The 12,127-nt window shown below is 35.6% G+C and overlaps 1 pseudogene; it reads left to right on the top strand.

Annotated features, from left to right (window-relative positions):
- The first annotated feature begins 7,728 nt into the window (after positions 1 to 7,728).
- LOC122013993 lies at positions 7,729 to 11,070 on the top strand (annotated as a pseudogene).
- The last annotated feature ends 1,057 nt before the right edge of the window (positions 11,071 to 12,127 follow it).

The following is a 12,127-nucleotide window of genomic DNA, read 5'->3' as shown; positions in this document are numbered from 1 at the left end:
TTTTTGCTTGAAAAAGCGTTGTTAAAGGCACTGTTGTAAAAATTCTGCTCAACGACAATGCTTTTAAAACGTTGTCGTTTGTACCAAAGACAACGCTTTTGCAACGCTTTAAAAGCGTTGTCGTTTTATGCAAAGGCAACGTTTTGCAATGCTTTTAAAGCGTTGTTTTTGGTAGAAAAGACAACGCTTTTGCAACGCTTTAAAAGCGTTGTCGTTTTAAAGAAAAAAATAAAAAAATTATTTAAAAATCATTATTTTTATATTTACGAAATTATTATTTTTCTTTTACCATGTCTAGATTCGAATTTTACATATAATCAACTCAGTTAATGGTTTCAAACTCATAAAAATAATAGAAATCTGACGTTGAAGTAATATTAATAATTGATTACATGAAAAGCTAGTAAATATCAAAATTTACACTAATTCTGTTTCAAAGTATATAGTGATATTCACATATAAAACAAAAGAGCAAAAAAAATCTATTTTGAATAGCTACAATCTGTTTAGCCAACAATCTGTTTACTGAATACTGAATACTGAAGTAGCCAACAATCTGTTTACTCAAAATAGTACAGTAGTTACTGAATCCATACGCTTAGTGTACTGATCAATTACTGAATCCAGACTCTCCTTAGTGTACTGATATCGACTGTCCTGTATCCACCTACAAAAGTAGCAATAATATGTTTCAAGTTCATATATGAGCATTACTGATGGCTCTCAAAAGAAACAAAACAATCATCATGACTTTCTACCTACCAAACACACGCAATAAAATTAAAGAGAAATTTTAATTTTATCAATCATGTGAATAATTTTAAAGAGAAAATAAAATATCTCACCAATCTATAAATAAGAAAAGAGATCTAATCTCTTTCTTTAATCTTTTGTAGATCTTTTACAAGAGAGATATTTTAATTTTAATTCTCTTTAATAAATTATTTCTTCCACATAATAAAAATTAAAATTAAAATCCCTTTTAAATCTAATTTGGCCGGCCCCCACTAGCTTGGGTTCAAGCTAGGGCCGGCCACCCAATATTATACCTAGGCCGGCCCTAGCTTGTTCCCAAGCTAGCTTGGCCGGCCCCTATTGGGTGGGTATAGAAGGTGGGTATAGGTGGGTATAGAACTCTATAAATAAGAGGCTACGATAGGGACCGAGAGGAGGAATTGGTTTTGGTCTCCCGATAAAATTAAGCATCCCGTGTTCGCCCCGAACACACAACTTAATTTTATCAATGATAATTCATTCCACTAGAGAACTATCATTGAACTACCGCACCAATCCCAAATTACATTTTTGGGCTCCTTCTTATTATGAGTGTGTTAGTCTCCCTGTGTTTAAGATATCGAATGTCCACTAATTAAGTGAGTTACTGACAACTCATTTAATTAATATCTAAGTCCAAGAGTAGTACCACTCAACCTTATTATCACGTCGGACTAAGTCCACCTGCAGGGTTTAACATTATAATCTTTATGAGCTCCTCTTGAGGACATTATCAACCTAGTATCTCTAGGACACAGTTTTCTTCTATAATCAACAACACACACTATAAGTGATATCATTTCCCAACTTATCGGGTTTATTGATTCATCGAACTAAATCTCACCCATTGATAAATTAAAGAAATAAATATCAAACATATGTGCTTGTTATTATATTAGGATTAAGAGCACACACTTCCATAATAACTGAGATCTTTGTTCCTTTATAAAGTCAGTATAAAAGAAACGACCTCTAATGGTCCTACTCAATACACTCTGAGTGTACTAGTGTAATTATATAGTCAAGATAAACTAATACCTAATTACACTATGACCTTCTAATGGTTTGTTCCTTTCCATTTTAGTCGTGAGCTACTGTTTATAATTTATAAGGTACTGATAACATCATCTTCTGTATGTGACACCACATACTATGTTATCTACAATATAAATTAAATGAACAACTACAAACAAATGTAGACAATTTGACCAAATGTGATTCTTTATTCATAATAAATGTTTACAAAGCTTAGGCTTTCAGTATACAATCCAACAGCAAGCACATGCTCTCCCATGTTTACTTCCTCCCCTATAGTGAGATACACTTTGCATTTTGCATAGGAGACCACTACCAAAGGGCTTTCATTACTCAAATCATAATTGCAGTGGTGGTATTCATCCAGATTCTGCAACTCTTTAGCAGGTATTCATCATGTGAATGTCGTGCGGTTAGTTGGAAATTGCTCAGACGGATCAAAGAGAGCTTTGATTTATGAGTATATGCCTAATGGCTCACTTGACAAGTACATTTTTGCTCCCAATGGAACTAATGGCCACTTTTTCACCTCAGAAAAACTCATTCAAATAGCAATTGGTATTGCACGGGGCATCGATTACTTACATCAAGGATGTGATATGCAGATTCTACACTTTGACATCAAGCCTCATAATATACTTATCCAAACACACGCAATATGCACTCATCCAAACACACGCAATATCTTAATGAAGATTTTCTGTAGCTATTTTGTGCAGTTAGTGCTAAAATGAAGATTACTGATGGCTCTTCCTAATGTTTCTGTTAGTCTAAATGCCCATAGAACCATCGAAGAAAATATGCAAAGCAACATTAGGAAACAATAGACACGTAAAGTACATAGAAAGAGTGATAAAATAAACATGTAGATTGTTAAAAAGATAAAACAAAATGCTACTATTCAGAATAAACTAATAAATGATATAATAAGAGAAACTATGTTCAGTAGAATAGCAGTACTAATAGATAACAAACATATTTTGTGATTAGACAAGTTGAAATATCAGAGTTGAAGGGGTGAGGGATAGCACGAGATAAAAGAAACTCCAGTTAATAGCCAACTCCGATCATAAACTGCCAAAAAAAGATATCTTTTCTCAAAAAATTAGTCTCACAAAGCAATTCATGTTAACAGCTGAATTAGCAGATTATTAGTTAGGATATCTCAATGGCATATTATTAGTTAAGAAATAAGGTTAACAACGAAACAAAAAAATAATGTAAAAACACTCAAACCTCAATGGCAGATTATTAGTAGCAGCTCATAATTAAAACAAATAGCAGCAGCTCATCGAACAAGGAAAACGAAGAACAAAGATATCAAATAGAACAAGGAAAAAGAGGGATAGCACAAATAGCAGCAGCTCATAATTAAAACAAAAATGCTACTATTCAGAATAAACTAATAAATGATATAATAAGAGAAACTATGTTCAGTAGAATAGCAGTACTAATAGATAACAAACACATTTTGTGATTAGACAAGTTGCGTTACGATCATTAGCATTTGTCATTGCAAATTGCAAGAAAGACTCTACTCCAAACTCATATTCATGTGATAGTCTATCCTTTGACATCCATTCTTTGTCCATTCTTGTAACAACTAAATAACCAACAATGAGCTAACACCTTCAAAATAGTTATAAATAATATACAAAATATTAACACAAACACAAGTTTTAAAACAACAGATAACAAAGGAAAGGTAGATAACTAAAAACAAAAATAAAAATAACAACAGATATTAATTACAAATATTTTAGAATATCACCAACAAAAGAAAACAGCAAACAACAGCAGATATTTATGAATTAAGTTTTCTAGGCATAAGTTTGCTAATGCAGTGGAGATATTTATATCTCCCAACAGAAGTAGGTGGTTAATATTTTGTAAACATAAGGGAAAATTGAGTTTTTCACTTGTCATGAAAATCTAAATAGCTAGAGAATGAAGTTTGACTTTTTGGATGCAATTATTATATGATTAGCATGGGTTAGAAGATGGATTTAATCCTAATATAGTACACAACAGAATATCATGGAACATGAAACTGGAAGGCCTATAGCATTGACAACAATAAAGAATCCCAAAAGTTTGATAATGGGAAGCAGTGAGAGGATGGGCTCACAAGTTTGCTGTTCCTGAGTATCTAGTAATTTAAGTTCAAAAGTCATAAACATATATTAGCCTAATATCCTGACCACAAAATTTAGTAGTAACTTTTAATGTGGGTGATCTCTCCAACTTATTAACCAAGGATTACTCCTACATTTGTCAATGGAACTAGAAGGTGTACTTGCATATCCTGATGTGCACTTGGCATGCAATCATATCAATATATTCTATCCAATTAATGCTAACCCGTCCATGAATTCACTATACTATGCACACTACATCACTTCTTACAAGAAAAGGAAATCATCATATCAAAACAACTAAGCACTTATATGGAGTGTTCCTTTCACCCAACTAATCATCAGTTATCACCGCTCTCCATGTGCATAGATATGGAACCAAAGAGAAGTTGTTTCACCTTGTGAAAATAAGGTAAAATTTCAATCCATTTAATTGTTGGGATAGTGTAATGCTCAGGTCACGGAAAAATTCCATGCATAACATCTGATACTCTCATATGAACTTCTAGAGCCTCTGTTTATGACCAGTAAGAGGCATCACATGGTTCATATCTTGTTAGTTCAAACAAAAATATCATTTGCTAGATACAATTTTTTTTATGAAACATAACAAGAAATCAGCAGAACGAAATAATGAACAACCCAAACAAACTGCAATTTCATGCTTACAGGTGCATAAGTATTACGCGGATACCACACTTGCACATGAAATTTGTCATGGATACAGAGAAAACTAAAACCCAGAACTATGACCTAAATCCCAAATAAAATAATAAAATCACGAAAACTGGAAGCCTCCTCCAAATAAAATTTCGTGACGCGGCAATCCCTCGGACACAAGAAACCCAAAATCCAGCCAAAAAAGCTCGAAAAAGTGTTCCCTTTGACGAGGAACAGCGCGAAGGGGAGTGGAGAAAAGCGAAGAAGCGAGGAATTGGGCATAAAGCAAACTATACCATTGCACAAGCCTATGCTGGATTCCTCGGTGTTGATGCTGTAGAGGATGCCCTCGTATCTGATCTCGCTCTTGGAGGTCAAGCTTATGAGGCTCCCGATGTAGGAGTCCGCCGAAGCCCCGGATCTGGAGGCCGGAGAGGAGTTTGCCGGAGAGGAGTTGGATGGAGAAGGCCGCGCGAGATGAGGAGTACTTGGGAGAAGGGTTCGGGACTTAAAAATGATCGGAAGATAGAAGTTGGGAGAAGGGTTTGGGTTTTCTACTCCTTATCTAGATCCAACGATTTGTATTAATCAAGATTTAGATCTAACGGTTTGTATTAATCAAGATTTAGATGAGATTTTAAACATAGACAACACTTTTTATAAAACGTTGTTGTAGACACTAAAAATCAGTCTAATAGACAACACTTTTTACGAAGCATTGTCTTTGACTCGTAAAAATCACTAATCGACAACGATTTTTAGAAAAGTGTTGTCTATTAATAAGAAAATAATGAAATAGACAACGCTTTTCACTAAAAGCGTTGTTAAAACAAAATAGACAACGCTTTTTATAAAAAGCGTTGTCGTTTAAGTGTTGTAGAATCCCAATTTTCTTGTAGTATAATTTCCCGTTTCCATTAGAGGGTGATGGAAATGTCAAAAATAGTGAAAGGTAACTCAAAATATAAAAGTCCACATATTTTGTCTTATAAATTATTTAAAATAATCAGTAATATTAATTATCTATTTTATTTCAGTATATTTTCGATATGGCATCCCAGAATCTACTACCTGTGATACTTTATCAAAACAAATTAACTGGATCTAACTATTTTGACTGGCTAAGAAATTTAATGATTGTTCTGGCATCTGAAAAGATTGCATATACATTGGATAAGGCACCTCCAAAAGTGGCTCCTGTTAATGCCACCCCTGATGAGTTGGAAAAACTTGAAAAATGGTCGGCCCATAATCTTCAAGCAAGATGTTATATGTGTTGGGATGTATACTATAAGCCTAACTTTTGTATGAATATCTGTCTTAAAATATTTTGAAATGAGAATCACTTTGGTCAAATGCTTGCATTTTATATTTCTATATATGTCAATGCAGTTGTCCATTTAATTTATATTGTAGATAACATGGTGTATGGTGCCACACAGAAGATCATATTATCGGATCCTTATAAATTATAAATAGTAGCTCACAACCAAAATGGATTGGGATAAACCATTGAAACGGTTGTAGTGTAATTTGGTATTAGTCTGTCTTGACTATAAAATTACACTAGTATACTATGTGTGTATTGAGCAGGACTATTTGAGGTTGTTCGATTTATACTTACTACATAAAAGAACAAAATCTCTGTTATTATGGATGTGCATCCTCTTAATCCCGATATAATAACAAGCACGTTTACTTAGTATTTATTTCTTTAACTTATCAATGGGTGAGATTTATTCGTTAAATCAATAGGCCCGATCAGTTGGGAGATAGTATTATTTATATAGTGTGTTGTTGATTATAGAAGAAATATGTGTCCTAATTATTTAGGTTGATGACGTCCCCTTAAGGAGCTCATAAGGATTATCATGTAAACCCTAAGATGGACTTAGTCCGGCATGATAATAAAGTTGAGTGGTACTACTCTTTGAATCAAATGTTAATTAATTAAGTTGTCAGTAACTCATTTAATTAACGGGCATACGATATCTTAAACACTAGGAGATTAACGCACTCATGATAAGAAGGAGCTCATATTGTAATATGGGATTGGTGCAGTAGTTCAATAATAACCCTTTAGTGGTATGGATAATTATTGATGGACTTGGGTTGGGTGTTCGGGCCGAATACAGGAAGCCCAAGCCCATCAGGAGGCCTAAACCATTTCCTCCTCTAGGTCTCTGTTGTAGCCTCTATATAAAGCCTCGCATCCACCCATCCATAACTTGGTTTGGTTTAACTAGGTTTGGTTTAACTTGGTTTAGTTTAACTTAACTTAGTTTGGTTTAACTTAACTTGGTTTGGTTTAACTTAACTTGGTTTGGTTTAACTTAGTTATAGAAAGAGAGATTTTTTATAAACAAAATTCGATTATAGAAAGAGAGATTTTTTCTAAACAGAATTCTGTTATTTTTCTTTCTTTGTAACCGACAACAAGCCTATAAAAAGGAGTAGGTGGTGGCTCCTAAAACCTAATTTTCTAATTCTCCATAATCCTCTTCTCTCCTTGTAGCCAGCGCCCCTCTTCCCTTGCTAGGGTCGCCGCCCCTCCTCACCTTCCTTGGGTCGCCCCTTCCTCTCCTTGCAAGGGTCGCCCCCTCCTCTCCTTGCTTAGGGTCGGCGCCCCCCTTCCTCTCCTAGCTAGGGCTGGTGCCCCTTCCTAGCAATCCATTGCTGGTCAGCGGCTTGAAGAAGAGGAAGAAGATTAGAAGGTGCCCCATCTTAGAGCCTCCTTTTGTAGACGGCGGTTTGCAAATCGAGAAGAGAAGGAGGGTGGTGTTGTCTTGGTAGATCGTCACCCACACAATGTCAAAGAAGAGGAGAGGAATATGGCAGAAGATCAAGTGGTCTTTAGCTACAAAGAAAAGGTGCAACTAGTTCTTTAATTCCGCTGCATAATTAGTTAGTTTTCTTTGTATCATTTTTTGAATACCAACACAAGAGGCTAGCAATCTTGTACTTCGATCAAGGCGTGCTTTGATCATTCAAGAACTTATTTGATTGATCAAACACATATCTGATCGAACATGTGGGTTGCTAGGAATAGTTCTGTACTTGTACAATTTTGTACAAGGAAATTTAAACAGAATGGAATTCCAACGCCTTCAATATGTTGGCTTCAATGTCAAATGAACTGCAAAGGTGGTTTGAGGAGATTGTGGATACTAAAGATATTCACATACACCTACAAGAGTTGTATGGTGCACAGACTCGTTCAATCAAGCACGCGACTGTCAAGGAGCACATGACGGCTCGTATGCGAGATGGGGCTTCGGTTCATGAGCATGGAGTTAAGATGATTGGGCTTATTGAAAAGTTATTGAGCCTTGACTTGGTTATTCCACACGAGTTATCAACAGACTTCATATTGTTGTCTCTCCCCTCCTCATTTGACAATTTTGTCGTTAACTTCAATATGAATAAGCTAGAGGCTACCTTGAAGAGCTAGTCAATATGCTTGCAAATTATGAAGCAACCATGAAAAAGGAAAAATCTGTTTTCCTTGTGGGTTCATCTTCTGGGTCCAAGAAAGGACCCAAGAAAAAGGGAAAGAAGTGTTCTACCCCTATGAAGAGGATTAAGCCTAATAAGAAGCAAAGGCCCACAAAGCCTAATCAGTCAGAACATGTTTGTTTCCATGCAATAAGCCTGGACATTGAAGGTGCAATTGTAAGGAGTATCTTGCTTAGAAGCGTTCTGACAAAGGTATACTCTATATAGAAGTTAATGTCTCTATTAACTCTACTTCTTGGGCATTGGATACTGGATGTGGTTCTCATCTTTGCAATGATTTGCAGATGATGACAAGAAGTAAAAGACTCAGAGAGGGTGAGACCTTCTTGAGACTTGGGAACGGAGCAAGAGTTGTTGTGAAAGCTATAGGAGACATTACTTTGATCTTGAGAAATGATTTTAAGTTGTATTTAAGAGATGTATTATTTGTTCCAGACTTACTTAAAAACATTATTTCTATTTCTATGCTTGATAGATGTGGTTATTCTTGTCTATTTGGAAAAGGTGTTTGCAATATTTACAAGGATGAATGTTTGATTGGGACTGGTGAATTAGAAAATGATCTCTATAACTTAAAATTGAAAGATATTCCAATAAATAGTATATAAGTGCAATCAACAACAAAGAAAAGAAAAGAAGATAGTACAAATTAAGCACACATATGGCACACTAGACTAGGTCATATTTCTCAAAGAAGGATGACTAAGTAAGTGAAGGATTGTTTGATTCATCAGACATAAATTCCCTACCAACTTGTGAATCCTGTCTGAAAGGAAAAATGACTAAGACACCTTTTAAAGGTCAAGTGGAACGTGCACATGATATGTTGGATTTGATTCATACTGATGTGTGTGGTCCATTAAGTGTTAGCACGAAACATGGTCATTACTACTTCATTACTTTTACTGATGACTATTCACGGTATGGGTACATATATTTGATAAAATATAAGTCTGAATCTTTTGAAAAGTTCAAAGAGTTCAGAAATGAAGTAGAAAAACAACTAGGGAAAAGTATTAAGAAGCTTCGATCAGATCAAGGTGGAGAATACTTAAGTACAGAGTTTAAGGACTATCTAAAAGAGATTAAGATTCCCTCACAGTGGACTCCTCCTGCAACACCACAGCTTAATGGTGTAGCAAAACATCATAATTGAACACTGATGGACATGGTTCAATCTATGATGGGATTCACTAATTTACTGCCATCATTTTGGGGCTATGAACTCGAAACTGCGACAATGTTGTTAAATAAAGTTCATACAAAAGCAGTAGAAAAGACACCATATGAAATATGGATGGGAAAACCCCCCAAGTATTCATACTTGAAAATATGGGGATGTCCTGCTTATGTAAAGCAGGCAGTGGGAGACAAACTGGATAGTAGATCCACTTTGTGTTATTTTGTGGGATTTCCAAAGAACTCTGTTTGATATTATTTCTATAATTCAAAGAAAACAGAAGTATTTGTTTCAAGAAATGTCACCTTCTTAGAAAAGGAGTTTCTATTAGATAGAAAAGGCGGGATGATAGAACTCGAAGAAGTTCGAGATGATTCCACAACAAATATAATAGAGCCCACACCCCAATAGCTAGTAGAACAAGTACACACTTTAAGGAGATCAAATAGGGTCTCAAGACTACCTATGAGGTGTGGTCTACTCCTTGAAGGAAATCAGGATGATCTTAATCATGGATGTGATCCAAGATCCTTTAAGGAAGTGATATCCGATATCGACTCGATGCAATGGCTAGAAGCCATGAAATCCGAAATGGACTCCATGTACTCAAACCAAGTTTAGTCAATAGTTGATCCACCTGAAGGAATCATTCCCATAGGATGCAAATGGATATACAAGAGGAAACTTGGAGTTGATGGAAAGTTATTGACCTTCAAAGCTAGATTGGTGGCAAAACGATATAATCAAGGACAAGGAATTGACTATGATGAAACTTTTTCACTACTCGCAAAGCTTAAGTCCATTCGGATATTGCTTGTCATAGCTGCATGGTATGACTATGAGATATGGCAGATGGATGTGAAGACAGTGTTTCTTAATGGTGATATTAAGGAAGAGATTTACATGTCTCAGCCAGAAGGATTCACATCTGTGGGAAGTGAGCATAAAGTATGCAAACTTCAGAGATCAATTTATGGTCTCAAACAAGCGTCGAGAAGTTGGAACCTCAGATTTGATGATACAATTAGACAGTTTAATTTTATTAAAAATCCTGAGGAACCATGTGTGTACAAGAAGGTTAGTGGGAGTGCAGTGGCATTCCTAATACTGTATGTTGATGGCATTCTACTCATTGAGAATGATGTAGGAATGCTTCAGTCAACAAAAGTATGGTTAGCCAGTAGATTCTCCATGAAGGATTTGGGAGAAGCATCTTATGTATTGGGAATACAGATATATAGAGATAGACCAAAGAGGATGCTGGGGCTGACCCAATCCACATATATAGATACCATACTCAGAAGATTCTCAATGGAAGAATCTAAGAGAGGATATTTTCCAATGTGTCATGGTATAACTTTATCCAAGTCATTGTACCCCAAGACAGATGAAGAGATAGAGATGATGACATGCATTCCCTATGCATCTGTTATTGGTAGTATCATGTATAGTATGATATCTACAAGACCTGATATAACATACGCTCTAAGTGTCATGAGCTGATATCAGTCAAACCCCGGTCCATTGCACTGGAAAGCTGTGAAAGATATTCTTAAGTACTTACGAAGGACAAAAAATTTGTTCATGACATATGAGGTTGGAGAATTAAAATTGGAAGGCTACACAGACTCTAGCTTCCAATCAGATGTGGATACTTTGAAATTGACCTTTGGATATGTAATCATATTGAATGGTGGTCCAATCTCTTGGAAGAGTTCCAAACAAGACATAATTGCGGATTCCACGACAGAGGCAGAAAACATATACTAAGAAAGTTTCACATCATCCGAGAGATTGTGGGAAGAGATGACATTACAATTGAGAAGGTTCTTTCTGCAGATTATATTGTTGATCCACTTACAAAGCCCTTGCCAAGACCATCTATTGAAAAACATCGCGAACTAATGGGTTTAAAACTAGTGAGTAGTTGGCATTAGGGCAAGTGGGAGTTTGTTAGAGTAGGTGCCCTGCAAAGCCAACTATTGGTTATGACTTTATTGACTCTTGTAAATAAATAACCTTTATTTTAATATAATTCAATTCAGTTTGGCATTACTTTATCTTTATACTCATGCTATATGCATAGATAAAGTCCTTGAATATACTATAGTGAGATGTGGTGGTACATATGATGGTCATCATGAAATACATCAATATTCACTGTATATTCTAAATTTGTTCCTAGACAATTGGGGTGCCTAATAAACAAGGAGAAAAGGCTGCTTGAGCTAGAGACTACCATCTATGATGCAGTGTACCATGTTTCATTGATAAGGACATAGAGATGTTTAAACATACAGATGGGTGATCATATGATGAGTTCATCGAACATCCCTCACACAGACTTTCCAATTGGTTATCATTTATCGTGTGGATAAGTCTTTGGTTATGGTTGTACACTAGTAGTCCTTATGACCCGGGGCAACACTGAGACTCTATATGCTGGAGCTGCACTTTGACTCATTTACCGATTCTTTTAGGGTCATCAAGTGGTGAGATTGGGTGTAGTAATGAAACATATATGAGTCAATGTATTGTAGTCAGGGATTCACTGCACACCTACAGGTGTGGATATCTTATGTAATATACTGTTTTATAGTGAATGAAGTCTCTGATTAAAGCTGTAAGATGTACTTTAGGAAAGGAGTTTCCTAATTACACATGCGATATCACTATAAGATATATCACATGGTTGTCGAATCAATATACAATCCTCGATGTACTAATGATTATATATTCGACCGGGATATATGAGATGAAGGGACCGGACTGTACGTTAACCATAATCGACTGGTTCTTGCAAGCACTATTCAGTGATGCCTAGGGA

The sequence above is a fragment of the Zingiber officinale genome, chromosome 8B, assembly GCF_018446385.1.
Source record: "Zingiber officinale cultivar Zhangliang chromosome 8B, Zo_v1.1, whole genome shotgun sequence".
NCBI lineage: Eukaryota > Viridiplantae > Streptophyta > Magnoliopsida > Zingiberales > Zingiberaceae > Zingiber > Zingiber officinale.
This window is presented reverse-complemented; position numbering and strand designations above follow the sequence as displayed.